At 37.9% G+C, this 14,108-nt stretch overlaps 1 long non-coding RNA gene across 1 annotated transcript; it reads right to left on the bottom strand.

The window, feature by feature from the left end:
- Window positions 1-3,712: 3,712 nt before the first annotated feature.
- LOC119767589 lies at window positions 3,713-4,130 on the bottom strand. Its single transcript, XR_005277602.1, has 2 exons — window positions 3,997-4,130; window positions 3,713-3,936 (listed from the first exon to the last, which is right to left on the bottom strand). It is a non-coding gene; the product is annotated as an uncharacterized LOC119767589 (long non-coding RNA).
- Between the last annotated feature and the right edge of the window lie 9,978 nt (window positions 4,131-14,108).

Raw genomic sequence — 14,108 nt, forward strand, 5'->3', positions numbered from 1 at the left:
ATTCAAACCCAGCACCAACAGTAAGGACTGGCGCTTAAGCCCACTCGGCCATCAGACCGATGAAAAGCTGTAAGGATAAACGCATATATGAGCTTGTCATTTCGGTCAAGTAGGTTTCCCATACTGATGGGCTACATATTTCAGGGTGTAAAATCACATAAAATTGCAAAAAATAATGCAATATTTACTTTACACCCAGGCCTTTTACACGCAGCTGGATTACTATTTTTTTAGCTGTGCACACACACACACACAACTTGCACTTTCGTCCCCCTACGGAGATTTTCGCGAACGGCCACTTGAATCACTGAGCAGAGCCACCTTCCGGCGAAGACTCGACTGCGCCAGTTATGGACCTTCCATGATTGAAGGGGGGATTTGACGAAATTAATTACGCCGACGCGTTTAGTTTGACTATCAAAAACGTTCTGATTTTATTGTAATCGAAAAGTCCCCCAGAACCTCACACGCGAGGTAATGTGGTTTTACTTATCGAGCATTAATCAAGCTACACTGAACCCCCGGTGGTTGATCACTTTTTTGTTTGACACTTTTTTAGTTTGTACCCCGTTGGTTGGTCAAAGTCAAACTAAAAAGTGTTCACTCCCTTGTGGACCACCGATCAGTGAGGTACTCCTGGATATTAGCTCCTGAAAAGTGCTTTAAAAGTGCAAAAAATGCCTCACGGCAAGAAAAAGAGGCGGTCCTCACCAGCAGGATCGGCAGATTTGAAGAAGCTAAAAAATGCCGAAGCGCTACCTGCAAAATAAGGCAGTTTGAGCAAGGACGCTCAAAATTCGTCTGGAAACCAGTTCGCTACCCTCCCTGTGGACGTGAGCGAGAAGGAAGAATTTGAACGACGGGAAAAGTTGCCACCCATTTTTGTGAAAACATCGTCATCGGATTCGGTGCGAAAGTGGCTGACCGGGTTTATCAAATCTGGTGCTTTACGAGCTTCCATTCGCTTGTGTGCTGATGGACTCAAAATTCTGCTACCTACCAGAAAGGATTACAACTACGTTCGGGATTTCCTAAACAACACAAAGATTGAATACTACAGCCATGACGATCCAGGTAAACGCCCCATGAAACAGGTCCTCCGTGGCCTGTACGACATGGATGTGAGTGTGCTGAAAGAAGAGCTCAAAACTCTTAAGTTGAACGTGATCGAAGTCTTCAAGATGACGAGACACAACAAGGACATCAAGTATCGTGATCAACTGTACCTGGTTCATCTCGAGAAAGGATCGACAACGCCTTCTGAGCTGAAAGCAGAGCGGGCAATTTTCAACATCATCGTCACTTGGGAACGTTATCGTCCAGTGCACCGTGACGTGACACAGTGTTCGAACTGCTTGCAGTTTGGACATGGTGGAAGGAACTGTTTCATCAAGAGTCGTTGTGCAACCTGCGGAGGTGAGCACAAAACTCAAGCATGCGAAACAATCAACGAGAACATCGAAGCTAAATGCTTCAATTGCGGCGGCGACCATTCGACCAAGAATCGGAGCTGCCCAAAACGTGCTGAGTTTGTAAAAATTCGGCAGCAAGCGACGACGAGGCACCAACCAAATCGTCGCAAAACACCACCAGCATACACGGACGTGGATTTTCCTGCTTTGGCGTCGCCAGGAGCAGGATCTGTACGAGTGGTTCCAAATCTGCAGCCATTGCCGTTGAATCAGCGGCAAAGAGTTGCAGAGAATACAACACCTCCAGGCTTCAGTCAGCAACCGAGGGAAAACCAACCAGCATCAACGGGTGAAGGCAGTAGTGACCTGTTTTCACCACAAGAACTTCTGAACATTTTCATCGAGATGACAACAACACTGTGTGGTTGCAAAACTCGCCAGGAACAAGTAAGAACGCTTGGAGCATTCATCTTAAAATACAGTTCGTAGTTTACTCGTTCTAATGATTTTGAATATTCAATGAATTTTTTTTTTAGTTATAAGTTAGGATTAGTTGTTAAAGTGATTTTTTTTTCTTTTTTATCCAAATGTATTCGATTCAATGCAATAATGTAAAACAATTTTAAGTAAATAAAATAAATGTGATCAGTTAATAATAAAACGAAAAATACAACAAAGATGAAGAGCATTAGGCCATACCACTTAGCATGTAAAAGAAATGTAATTATTATAAGAAAGTTCAATAAAGACATATTTAATTTAAAAAAAAACTAAAAAGTGACGAACTGTCACTTTTTACACGGCGCTCACGAACACTATCAAAACAAACGTTTGGTAGTGTGTGTGAACTCCGTGTAAAAAGGGTGTCAAACAAAAAAGTGACCCCGTTCGTTTGACAACAGTTGGTGTCAAACCATCAGGGTTTGAGTGTACTTGCTTTAATCGCGGCGAGGTAAACGAAGTTAAGCTTTGTTCGCAGTTTCTGTAACTTATATATTAGCTCCTTAACCATAAAGAAGTCGCAAAACTCAACTTCATGATGATTAATAATAAGAAAATCATATTCTTTTAAGGCTGGTTTGCACATTGGAGAAATGATTTTGGCAGTAAATAAAGATTCATTAATAGGATGCAGCTATGAGACCGCAGCTTCTTTGTTGAAAAAATCTGATGGAGTTGTAGTTCTAAAAATTTGCAATCCAAACAAAACTAAGGAAACCAGCACAAATTCTATCACTAGTACAAGCATAACAGTAAAAGGTTCATCAGATGCAAAAGCATGTTCTGCATCGCCAGATAAAGCCACACAATCAAGTAGGCCCGTGACTCCTATGCCCAAAAAGTCTCCTGCAAAAGAAGTAGTAGATCCTTCAAAGGCATTGATAGTACCAAACGAAAATACTACTATTGAAATTGACACAAACAATAAACCATTGGGGGTGGTTGCCGTCGGAAGTGAACTAAACATACATGTAAGTAATCTTCTTATTGTATAAACAGTCAATTTATGTTCGGCTCATCGAAAGTTTTGACACAACGACAGAAATTCAATTTGGTGGAATAGCCGTTTGCCATGGATGGTGGTTAACGAATGACAAGTTGAATTTTTCATAAAGCAATTTTTCTAGCATCCCGCATAGGAAATACTGTTTGAAAATCATTTGTTAAATATTCAATCAACATTTTACGAAATTGTATAGCCACTCTTTGGTAAATCATTTTTTTAATTCCTCACCGTCTCCCATATACCCAAGTAACCAAACAGCACTAAAACAGGAAATTATTCAGCACTATAAGCGCATTTAGTGCAACGCATAACAGTTTTCAAAATTGCACCAAAAGCGCTTTTACAACCGATTTGCAGCTGTTTTTGGACTTTATATTTCTGTTTTACAGCTGGGCCCCTACTGTTGGCGATCCAACCCTGCACAATTGTCATTAATGTCAAAAAAATGAGAGGAGCAAAAATATTTTCTCTCTCTTCCTTTCTCCTCCACCTGTCTGTTCTATTTTGGTTTGTTTGTTACAACTTTAACGACGCTCAGCTGACCGTAGGGGAATCATTTTATTTGATTGATTTTGCTTTGTTGGGGATTTGATGCCAGATGATGGAAGTGTTCGTCGATGTTTACTGGTGGTTCCTGTGCCCGTATCGTCACGCCTGTTTGGAAAATGTTTTGTTGACGAGATTGAACAGCTTCAGATACTGTTCCATTTTCTGAAAACCTCTTTCAAATTGTCTCCTTAGAAAGCCTGGAGTCATTTAATCTTTTAATTTCGGAGAAAAACGTGCGTAACTCTTAGTTTGACTTAAGTACTTTTACTGATCTTATTTAATCATTTGTTCATCGAAATTACTTATACCTGAAGCCGGAGCACCATCAAGTCTGCATTCCAACGTTCAATTCCGGTCAAGTCTGCAGCAGCTGCAGCCTTGAAATTGAAAATTCACCTGCCAATTGCTGATGGTCCGGAACGGCCGCTTTTTTCCACGTTGGAGGGCAAATACATTGTTTGATGCATCCTGAAATATATTTGTTTATTAATAGATGATTCTTAAGTAATAATCTTGTGCTATACTCACGAAAGTTAGAAGAAATACAGGCTCCAGCAGTAATTTACCCGAATCCAAATTTTCATCACCATGATTATTTGTTTTTCTTTCTCAGTCGCACTCTTTCACTCTCGGTCAACACGACAGACGTGTTGCCAGTTTTTTGACAATTTACAACAGTGTTGCTAGTGGCAGCTGGTAATCAGCTCTAAAACGGCTGTTATCGATGCAGTTATTTTAGAGCTGATTTGCTTTAATCTTTGCCGTTTTACAGCTGATTAGCTGGTGAATGCTATTTTGCATCTGATTTATGATTTCTAGTAATGCTGGATGGTTACTTGGGTAGTGAACCCATTTATATCTTGTTAGCAATATTCACTATTTGATTTTTTTTCTTTCAGCGACACTTTGTCAAATGCTTTTTAAAGTTCATTTTTGCGTATATATTTTAGGGATTTCCCCATTTCTGAAATGGTATTTTAATGGTTTTAAATAGTTATTTGAGTAATTTTTCATGGCACATTACATTTTGTGAAATCCCGAGCAGGGGTAAATAACACGGGAATACCAAATTTTGGTACTACTTGGACAAATAACAGGGACCAAAATGTGCCCTTGGTTGCCCAGTAATAGATGGTAAAATACCATGAAATCATACCAAAATCTTGTATGTGGAAGGGCACAACAATACCAAACCATGTTATTCCAAGGGTAAAATAATACCACAAAATAAAACCATTTCAATACCAAGTTGAGGTCTTCTGGATTTTTGAACATTGCTTGAATACCAAAACTTGGTATTGCCATGGTTTATTTTTAGGTATTTCTGCGCCCTTGGAAAATCAGATTTTGGGTTTCCTGTGGTCTTCCACATACACACGCAGAAAAATAAGGCATATTTGAATTAGGAAAACGTTTTGTTGATTTGAAAATCAAGATTTTTGTTGAATCAACGCTAAACGTCAAAGCAACTTTTTCAAAACAACATAAGATTTTTGTGGAATTGAGAAAATCAAGGTTTGTTTCCACGCAAAATCGTTGTTGGTTATATTCAACAAAAATTTTGTTGAATCAAACCTTGTACAGGCTGATTCTACAAAATATTTTTCTTCGTGCATGATTTTGGTATGATTTCATGGTATTTTACCATCTATTACTGGGCAACCAAGAGCACTTTTGGTCACTGGTATTTGCATAAGTAATACCAAAATATTTTCAATACTATTTATAGTGCAGCAGTTGCAGTTAGTGAAAAAAAAACGGAAATGATCCATATACAACAGCCAAATCTACTTACCTGATGATTCCATGTTGTTCTTAGTGATATTTTTCACCACATCAAATGCATTTGTCATTGATGAACGGCCTGTGCTTGAAGTTCTTGAAGCTTCTGAAAAATAACGAGATTGAAAAATAAGTGTTATTAAAATGAAACTGGATTGTAATTCACCGAAATCTAACAATTTTCAAAGTATTTGGTCATCCCGACTTAGAGAAATTTCAACGATTTAAAAAAAATAACACTTCATTACCAAAATAATACCAAAATGTGCCATCCTGACTTTTCCAAAATTTCAAGTCATTTCTTTAGGGCAGGGGTGCCCAACCTTTTGGCCCTGCGGGCCATGTTTGATTTACCGGAAGAGGTGGCGGGCCGTGGAGAAAATATTTAAAAAATCATGTAAACTGCTAAAAAGCTGAAAGAAATGTAAACCCGCATAAACGAGAACCTTAAAAAAACTATGTGTTAAATGGTTTTCTCACCATTTCAGAGATCGTAACCACTATTTGAAAAATGGTAGGAAAACCTTAAAAATACCATATCGGAAATGGTACCCTACCATTTTTCATAAAGTTCGACCATCTGAGATGAGGGTGGTTGGCAACGCACTATGGTACATTGGGTGGCCAAGTTTCAAAAAAGTGACCTTCTCCAAATATTTTTTGGTATTTTTTTCTCGAAAGTAAACATTCTAACTAAGAAAAATCCAAATTTTCAAAGCTCTAAGTTTGTTCATTACGGAGGTACGCAAGCTGAAAGTCAAAAAATGGAGTAAAAAACTAGAGTTTTTCGAAAAAAAGGCTGATTGTTTAATTTTAACATAGCTCAGCCATTTTAAATGTTTTATTAGGACAAATATACATCGTTGGAAAGGTAATGAGATAAGCTTTGAAACTATTAATAGATAAAATGTTGTTTCCAAACCAAAAACAGAAGTTTTCATCGAATAACTGGAGCATTTTTTTGACAAATCATATTTTTTTGTGTTTGTTAATCGAGTACTTTTTTTGCTAACCGATGCTAAACATGAAACTAAGATCACTTGAAAGATTGGATTATAATCTAACACTGCTGAAATTTCCAGCCTGCGATTTTTTGCGTTTTCGGAGATATGCCATTTTGAACATTTACGTTTTATCAAAATTTGCTGCAATCTACATATGCCCCCTTTTTTCACTTGTTTTGCTACCTACTTCGTGGGCATCGTCGCTTCAAAAATCAATACCTGGTTTCAAGAAGTTCGAAATGACTTTATTGGAATTTTCTGTTGCCTACATTTAAAATTGAGTACCTTAGTCAAAATAAGGTATTCGTACCGAAGTTTCTCAAGCGAAACTGGAGAATCTCAGTTTGATACCGGAAAAGTATTCAGCAAAATGTTGACTTAGCATGATGAATTTCTGCGATCAATCCATGAAACTGATCCACATTTAAGTTCTATGTTGGTTAGTACAAAACATCATAAAAAGTACCTTTAACATATCCTGAAGCTGTCACAAACTCTATAATCAAATGAATTTTAAGAATATGGTTTGTATTTTATCGTTTTACTTCATAATTAATATTTTGAATAAAATTATTTTTTCTGTTATTTGATTTAACAATTAAAATTTTCACAATTTATGCCCGTAACCCCGGGTCTCAAGTTATATGGCATGGACTCACAAAAAGAAACACACAGCAGTAAATAATAAATATTTGACTTAAAATGAATTTATTACGCTTAACAAAATTTTGTTGGAGGGGAGGAGGAGAGGGGGAAGAAAGAGGAGGGAGGGGTTGTGTTCTTGAAGTGGGGATGTATTAGCTTATCCATAATTTAATAATATAAACTTGCAATACAATATATACGCAATTCTGTTGCACATGCAAATGTATGAAAAGACTATTTATTATAAACAATCAACTATTGAAAAACATGAAAAGTCATAAAAATCGACGTATATCATTTCAATACCATACAATTACCCAAATTTGTATGAAAAAACATTTAAAAAGCAAAAAAATAATTTGGCCGCCTGTTTGTATGGAGATGGCCCATAGTGCAACGGTAACCTTAAAAATCTCCGAACAACGTTTCGTCAGATTACCATTTGTGTAATGGTAAAAATAAAGTTAATTTTCGCGTGGAAGCGACCTTTTTCCTCCGGTTTTTACTGTTTCAGAAATGGTTTTTAATTGGTATTTTAAGGTTTTTCTTACAATTTTTAATGTTTCGTAAATGGTTATTTAGGGTTTTTCTTGCTATTTTTACCGAGCGCTACTGTTTTAGAAATAGTTTTCACATGGTTATTTAAGGTTAATTCTATAATTTTCTCCCAGTTCCACTATTTGAGAAATAGTTTTGAAATGGTTTTTAATAGTTTTTCTAGCATTTTTACCTACCTATTTTTTACAGAATTGTTCACAACAATAATATTAAAACTTTTTCTGCTTTAATTCTAGTTGATTGCCGATTCTGTTCGGTTGATCATACTGCCAAAGTCGTCCAAACCTGAAAAAAAAAGAAAAAAAATCACAAAGTATCGAGTAGAATGTAACATTCAAATACGTGTACTTATCTGATGATTCAAATGATTTCCTTGATTAATGCCAATCGTGCGTTCGCTTCGATTTTGTTTTGTCGGTCGGCCGCCGCCGAATCCTCCAGCACCAGCTGTTCCGTTGTTTCAAGTTCTCCACGGCGCTGAAATGATCAACAAGAAAAATGTAAACAAAGTATCTGGTAAATCAAATAATTTGTTTGAAAATTATACCTGCGCACAAAACGTAGACAACAACCAGCCGCACAAACGTTTCACTTCAGACTGTTTCTGCCTGAGCCTGTCTGCAACGAGTGCAGGTAACGAGCATAGCGAGAGAAGAGAAACGAGAGAGCGCGCAAAGCAGAGTAATAATATTCTGCCTGGTGCGCTCTTTCGTTTCTCTTCACTCGCTACGCTCGTTACCTGCTCTCGCAAATATGCCGTAAATCCAAAATTATCAACTGTTGAAAAATGTTGAAATAAAGTAACAATTATCACAAGCATGATATGCTTAAAATTGAATCGTCAACGAAACTCAAAGGAATTGTAGTGCATCAAAAGGAACCGACATTTTCGAGCCTTTTTGTTCTTGAGCTCCTCAGTTTGTTTTCTCTTTTTGTTGGTTTAGATTCTGTCAATTAAAATTGGTAAACTTCGGATTGGCTTCCTTTGGCAGCTCATATGTGGGTAAAATCCAGGGCCAAGTAAGCCAAATGATGTCCACATAACTTGGTACTACTGGTGCAGCTGCACGACGAACACTTCACCGTAAAGTGTATGCCTTTGCCATATGGTTCACAAACTCTCCGCCAAAGTTGTAATTCTTCGCTTTTATCAGCCCCACCATCGTTGAATAGATCGTACACTTTTCCGGCAACTTAGTCAGACAAAATCTTGTTCCGAAAGTTGCCCAAATCCGACTCCAGCACAAACCCAACCCTTTATGAAGCTACAGACAAAAAAGTTTGATTCTTTTATTTGAAAACAAAACTTAGTCAAATTTGGTAAACGCTTTTTGCAAATTCTAACTATTTTCAAATGGGTATTTAATGTTTCTATATGGTAATCGTGAATCAATATGAACCATTTGAACTTAAAAATCACCTTATGATTTAGGGTAACCATTTGAGTAAACATCCTCAAATAGTTTTTAAAGTCACCAAGAAAATTGTTGACCATTACAAACATTAAAATAACTCTATTGCTTATGGTGACCATTTGACAAATAGTTATCAAGGTCCGCCAAATAACATTATTACAAATGGTGACCATAACTAATAAGGTTGTTTTAAGATCCTCACTAGAATTCATATAGTTTTCGTTTATCCGGGAAGGCATCATCTGTTACATTTTTAAATTTTTTCAATTGTTATTTTCAACATATACATTAACAAAGAACACCTAAGAACGTGGATGGTCAAAATCATTTAAAAAATCTATTCTTATTTTTTGCACTCGATTCATAAAATTCTGTTCAATATTTTTAAATGATAAAAACATTTTTTTTTGTTTAATTTTTTATTTTTATACTTTGGTTAATGAAAAATTTCAGTTCTATATTACTCAAAACATTGAAATTAAACAAATCTGATGACGCAACAAACATGTTTTAAGTACATTCAGAAGAATATTATAAAAATGTTTTTTTTTTTAAAGATTAAAAGAAATCCAAAATCTTCAAAAATCATGTTTCAATTTAGATTATTTCATTTTATAATGTCACTTAAATGTGATTGATAACAAGAGATTTTTTGAAGTTTAAGTTTACGTTACACTGAATACTAATACAAATTGATATTAATTTATCCAAAAATTAAGGACGAAATAGTACGTATTTCTGAAATATTCAATGAAAAAATCTACTACAATAGATAAATTATTCATAGAATGTTAGAAGTTTAATTTGTTCATTATGATTTAAAATGAAATTATAAATGTTTTGAAATAGTAATAAACAGACTTTAAACTTATGAGTTACAAATATACACAAATTCTTGTACATTAAATATATTAGCTTTGAATTTGCAATGTATTGATTTTTAGACAATTCTTAATAAAAATAATTGGAAAAAATTAAGATACTTTTAAAATATTTTTGAAATCATGAAAATTTTATTCTAAGTAAAATCAACAATATTGTACCAATTTTATGCATTAAATAAAAATAATAATTTTTATCAAGGGTCCAGTTATTGAACCATTTTCAGTGTTCGTCGCGGGCCGGACAAAATGGCTTAACGGGCCGAATCCGGCCCGCGAGCCGGAGGTTGGGCACGCCTGCTTTAGGGGGTACAGTCAAACCTCTTTTTACGCGACCTCCGTTTGCGCGAAATTTTTTTTACGCGGTTTTTTTTACGCGAATAATTCAAAATAACGCGAACTCAATTTACGCGAAAAATTCAAAATAACGCGGTCCGATTCTAAACTGTCGGAAGTCTTAACCATTATGGTCATATCTTCCTGTTCAACGGGGACCACAATCAGGGTTTTTACCATCAGTAGCTTCGGTGACCTACGGATACTCTGCATCATATTGGGATGTTCTGGACAACTAAGAACATCCGGAAGTCACGAATAGAATATCTATCTGTTCAACGGGTATTTGTACCGGTGTATTCACCATCGATATAGCTTCAGGTAGCTTCAGTGGACCACGATGGACATCCTGTGACATGTTGGATTGTTTTGGGTCATCCAAGAACTCCCGGAAGTTATGGCATGGATATCTACCTGATCAACGGGGGTCTATATGACTATATTATTCATCGGTATAGCTTCAGGTAGCTTCAGTGGACCACGATGGACATCCTGTGGCATGTTGGATTGTTTTGGGTCACCCAAGAACTCCCGGAAGTCATGGCCAGGATATCTACCGGATCAACGGGGGTCTATATGGGTGAATTAACCATCGGTATAGCTTCAGGTAGCTTCAGTGGACCACGATGGACATCCTGTGACATGTTGGATTGCTTTGGGTCATCCAAGAACTCCCGGAAGTTATGGCATGGATATCTACCTGATCAACGGGGGTCTATATGACTATATTATCCATCGGTATAGCTTCAGGTAGCTTCAGTGGACCACGATGGACATCCTGTGGCATGTTGGATTGTTTTGGGTCATCCAAGAACTTTCGGAAGTCATGGCTAGGATATCTACCTGATCAACGGGGGTCTATATGGGTGAATTAACCATCGGTATAGCTTCAGATAGCTTCAGTGGACCACGATGGACATCCTGTGGCATGTTGGATTGTTTTGGGTCATCCAAGAACTTTCGGAAGTCATGGCCAGGATATCTACCTGATCAACGGGGGTCTATATGGGTGAATTAACCATCGGTATAGCATCAGATAGCTTCAGTGGACCACGATGGACATCCTGTGACATGTTGGATTGTTTTGGGTCATCCAAGAACTCCCGGAAGTTATGGCATGGATATCTACCTGATCAACGGGGGTCTATATGACTATATTATTCATCGGTATAGCTTCAGGTAGCTTCAGTGGACCACGATGGACATCCTGTGGCATGTTGGATTGTTTTGGGTCACCCAAGAACTCCCGGAAGTCCTGGCCAGGATATCTACCGGATCAACGGGGGTCTATATGGGTGAATTAACCATCGGTATAGCTTCAGATAGCTTCAGTGGACCACGATGGACATCCTGTGGCATGTTGGATTGTTTTGGGTCATCCAAGAACTCCCGGAAGTCATGGCCAGGATATCTACCTGATCAACGGGGGTCTATATGACTATATTATTCATCGGTATAGCTTCAGGTAGCTTCAGTGGACCACGATGGACACTCTGCGGCATGTTGGATTGTTTTGGGTCATCCAGGAACTCCCGGAAGTCATGGCCAGGATATCTACCGGATCAACGGGGGTCTATATGGGTGAATTAACCATCGGTATAGCTTCAGATAGCTTCAGTGGACCACGATGGACATCCTGTGGCATGTTGTATTATTTTGGGTCATCCAAGAACTCCCGGAAGTCATCGCCAGGATATCTACCGGATCAACGGGGGTCTATATGGGTGAATTAACCATCGGTATAGCTTCAGATAGCTTCAGTGGACCACGATGGACATCCTGTGGCATGTTGGATTGTTTTGGGTCATCCAAGAACTCCCGGAAGTCATGGCCAGGATATCTACCTGATCAACGGGGGTCTATATGACTATATTATTCATCGGTATAGCTTCAGGTAGCTTTAGTGGTCTACAATGGACACTCTGCGGCATGTTGGATTGTTTTGAGACATCCAGGAACTCGTTCTCAAATGCGAATGCTAATTCTAATTAGCATTTAGCATTAGCATTTGGAGGACGCCCCACCACCGGAAGGCTCCACAACGCTTATCCCACTGTTTGGTCTGGTTGTGTTAGACCCTCATCCGGAACAATAATCCAACGGGGGAGATACCATGTCTTCATCTTTTGATGAGTGTGTAATACAGCCCAGGGCATAAGGGGGTCCACGCCGGGTCCAAGCTATCCTCGGGGAAATGAAGGAATGTTAGTAAACACCTATCTAAAGTGCGCAGGGACCCCTACGTCACCTTAGTGGTATAGATGTTTGTAGGGTGGTTTTGGACTCAATGTTAGTAGGAGAGGTAGAACCCTAGGATATACCCCGAAAGGTATTGCGGGCAAGTCAAGTATGTTTAGCTTTTTGGTTATTAAACTTATACAGATGATTGTACAGTATAAAAGATGCATGATTTATATATTCGATTTAAAGTCACGGCAGATACAACGCGACGAAGCCGTGCATGATTAAATTGTCTGTAGTATTACTAAACCAACCATTTCCTCCGGTAAAAACAATGCTGATTAAACACAGTTTTAACATGTTTGCTGTTAAACTCAAGCTATCTACTGTAAGAGTAAAGCGAAGTTTATATATTTTTCTATAAATTATTATGTGTTTAAGCGAAATTCGAGGTTAAAGATGATTTAACGCATAATTAGAATCTTGAATTTAAACTCTTACAGCAATGCGGAGTGAACATCAAAGATTTATTTATTCATTTGTTTTATTTAAATGTGAGAGTTAGAACTTATATTAAAACGACCGATTCAAAAAGCATTTAACTAGTTAGCATTTAATTATTTTTTGTGTAATGGGATTAATCAGCATATTTAATTTTTTTAATAAATACACTATAAAAGGATATCTACATGCGAAAAATAGTATGCAAAAATATCAATCCTGCAGAGCAACCACGTGGCCTGCTCCCTGGAATCGAATCAAGAAACAAAATGCGCGCTTAATGTTTAATAACTACCCAAGCGAGTAAAAAAAAATTAAGAGCGCAATTTTTAACGAAATGTGAAGGCGTCATGGCGATTTGCAGCCGACTCTAGATATCTGTAAACTTGCAGACAAATTCTAATTCTGGCGACCACACGAATCAACTGTGGCAGGTGACACAGAATTCAAGCTGTCGTCCTGCCCTCTTACACACAAATAAGGCGTTGCTTTCCTTGGCCATTCAATACATACACAAACACAGCCAAACACACTCATACACTGCTTGTCAGACTCTAGAAACATAAAAAGGATAGATCTCACCCGAGTTCTGCAGGTCATCCGGTCATTTGGGGCTTTGTGATTTTATACTTCTCCTCTCTTCTCTTCTCTGAGTAAAAAACATTGGAAGAGCCAGCATGCCAGTACTGCAGCGAACCAGCTAATCGGCCAAACAAAACAAACTATTGGTTTTTTCTTCCGTCAATTTTCTTCTTATCATGTGGATCATTTTTTGGTCAGTTTCTTCGAACCACTTTCCCCACATTCAATTCAGAATATCAATGAGATCAGTACCTCGTTCAAATCAACCCAATTTTTCCTCTTCATTTCTCGCATTTAACCGAAGCAAGTTATTTTCACGGCCGACAATTTTTCTTGTGAGATAAACACTACCGGATTTATTCCTCGCGCGTAATTAGAATTCAGCCAAATTTAAAAGAAATAAAAACACTAGCACCAACTTTTCACCAAATGAACCGGACCCTTTCGAGTAAACAACAAATTTCTGCGAATGGCACTTTTCTCATTTTGCTTCCTTTTGACGTTTTTCTCCTTTTCACGTTTGACACATCCCTCTCTTCGTCTTGTTGACAACCGCTCTCTCGTGACTGAAAACTCCCCAGCTGGGCTGTACTAAATATCGGTTGGTAACACTTTTCGAAGATCGACACGGCTAGCATCACTATTCGACGGCTCCGTGCCAAATTTGCACAGCACCTCAGCAGCCGGAGGGCGCAGCCCGACTTTCAAGGCAAACCACTCACAAGCCAGAATCAAGAGGAAATCACTTTTCCGGC

The sequence above is a fragment of the Culex quinquefasciatus genome, chromosome 2, assembly GCF_015732765.1.
Source record: "Culex quinquefasciatus strain JHB chromosome 2, VPISU_Cqui_1.0_pri_paternal, whole genome shotgun sequence".
NCBI lineage: Eukaryota > Metazoa > Arthropoda > Insecta > Diptera > Culicidae > Culex > Culex quinquefasciatus.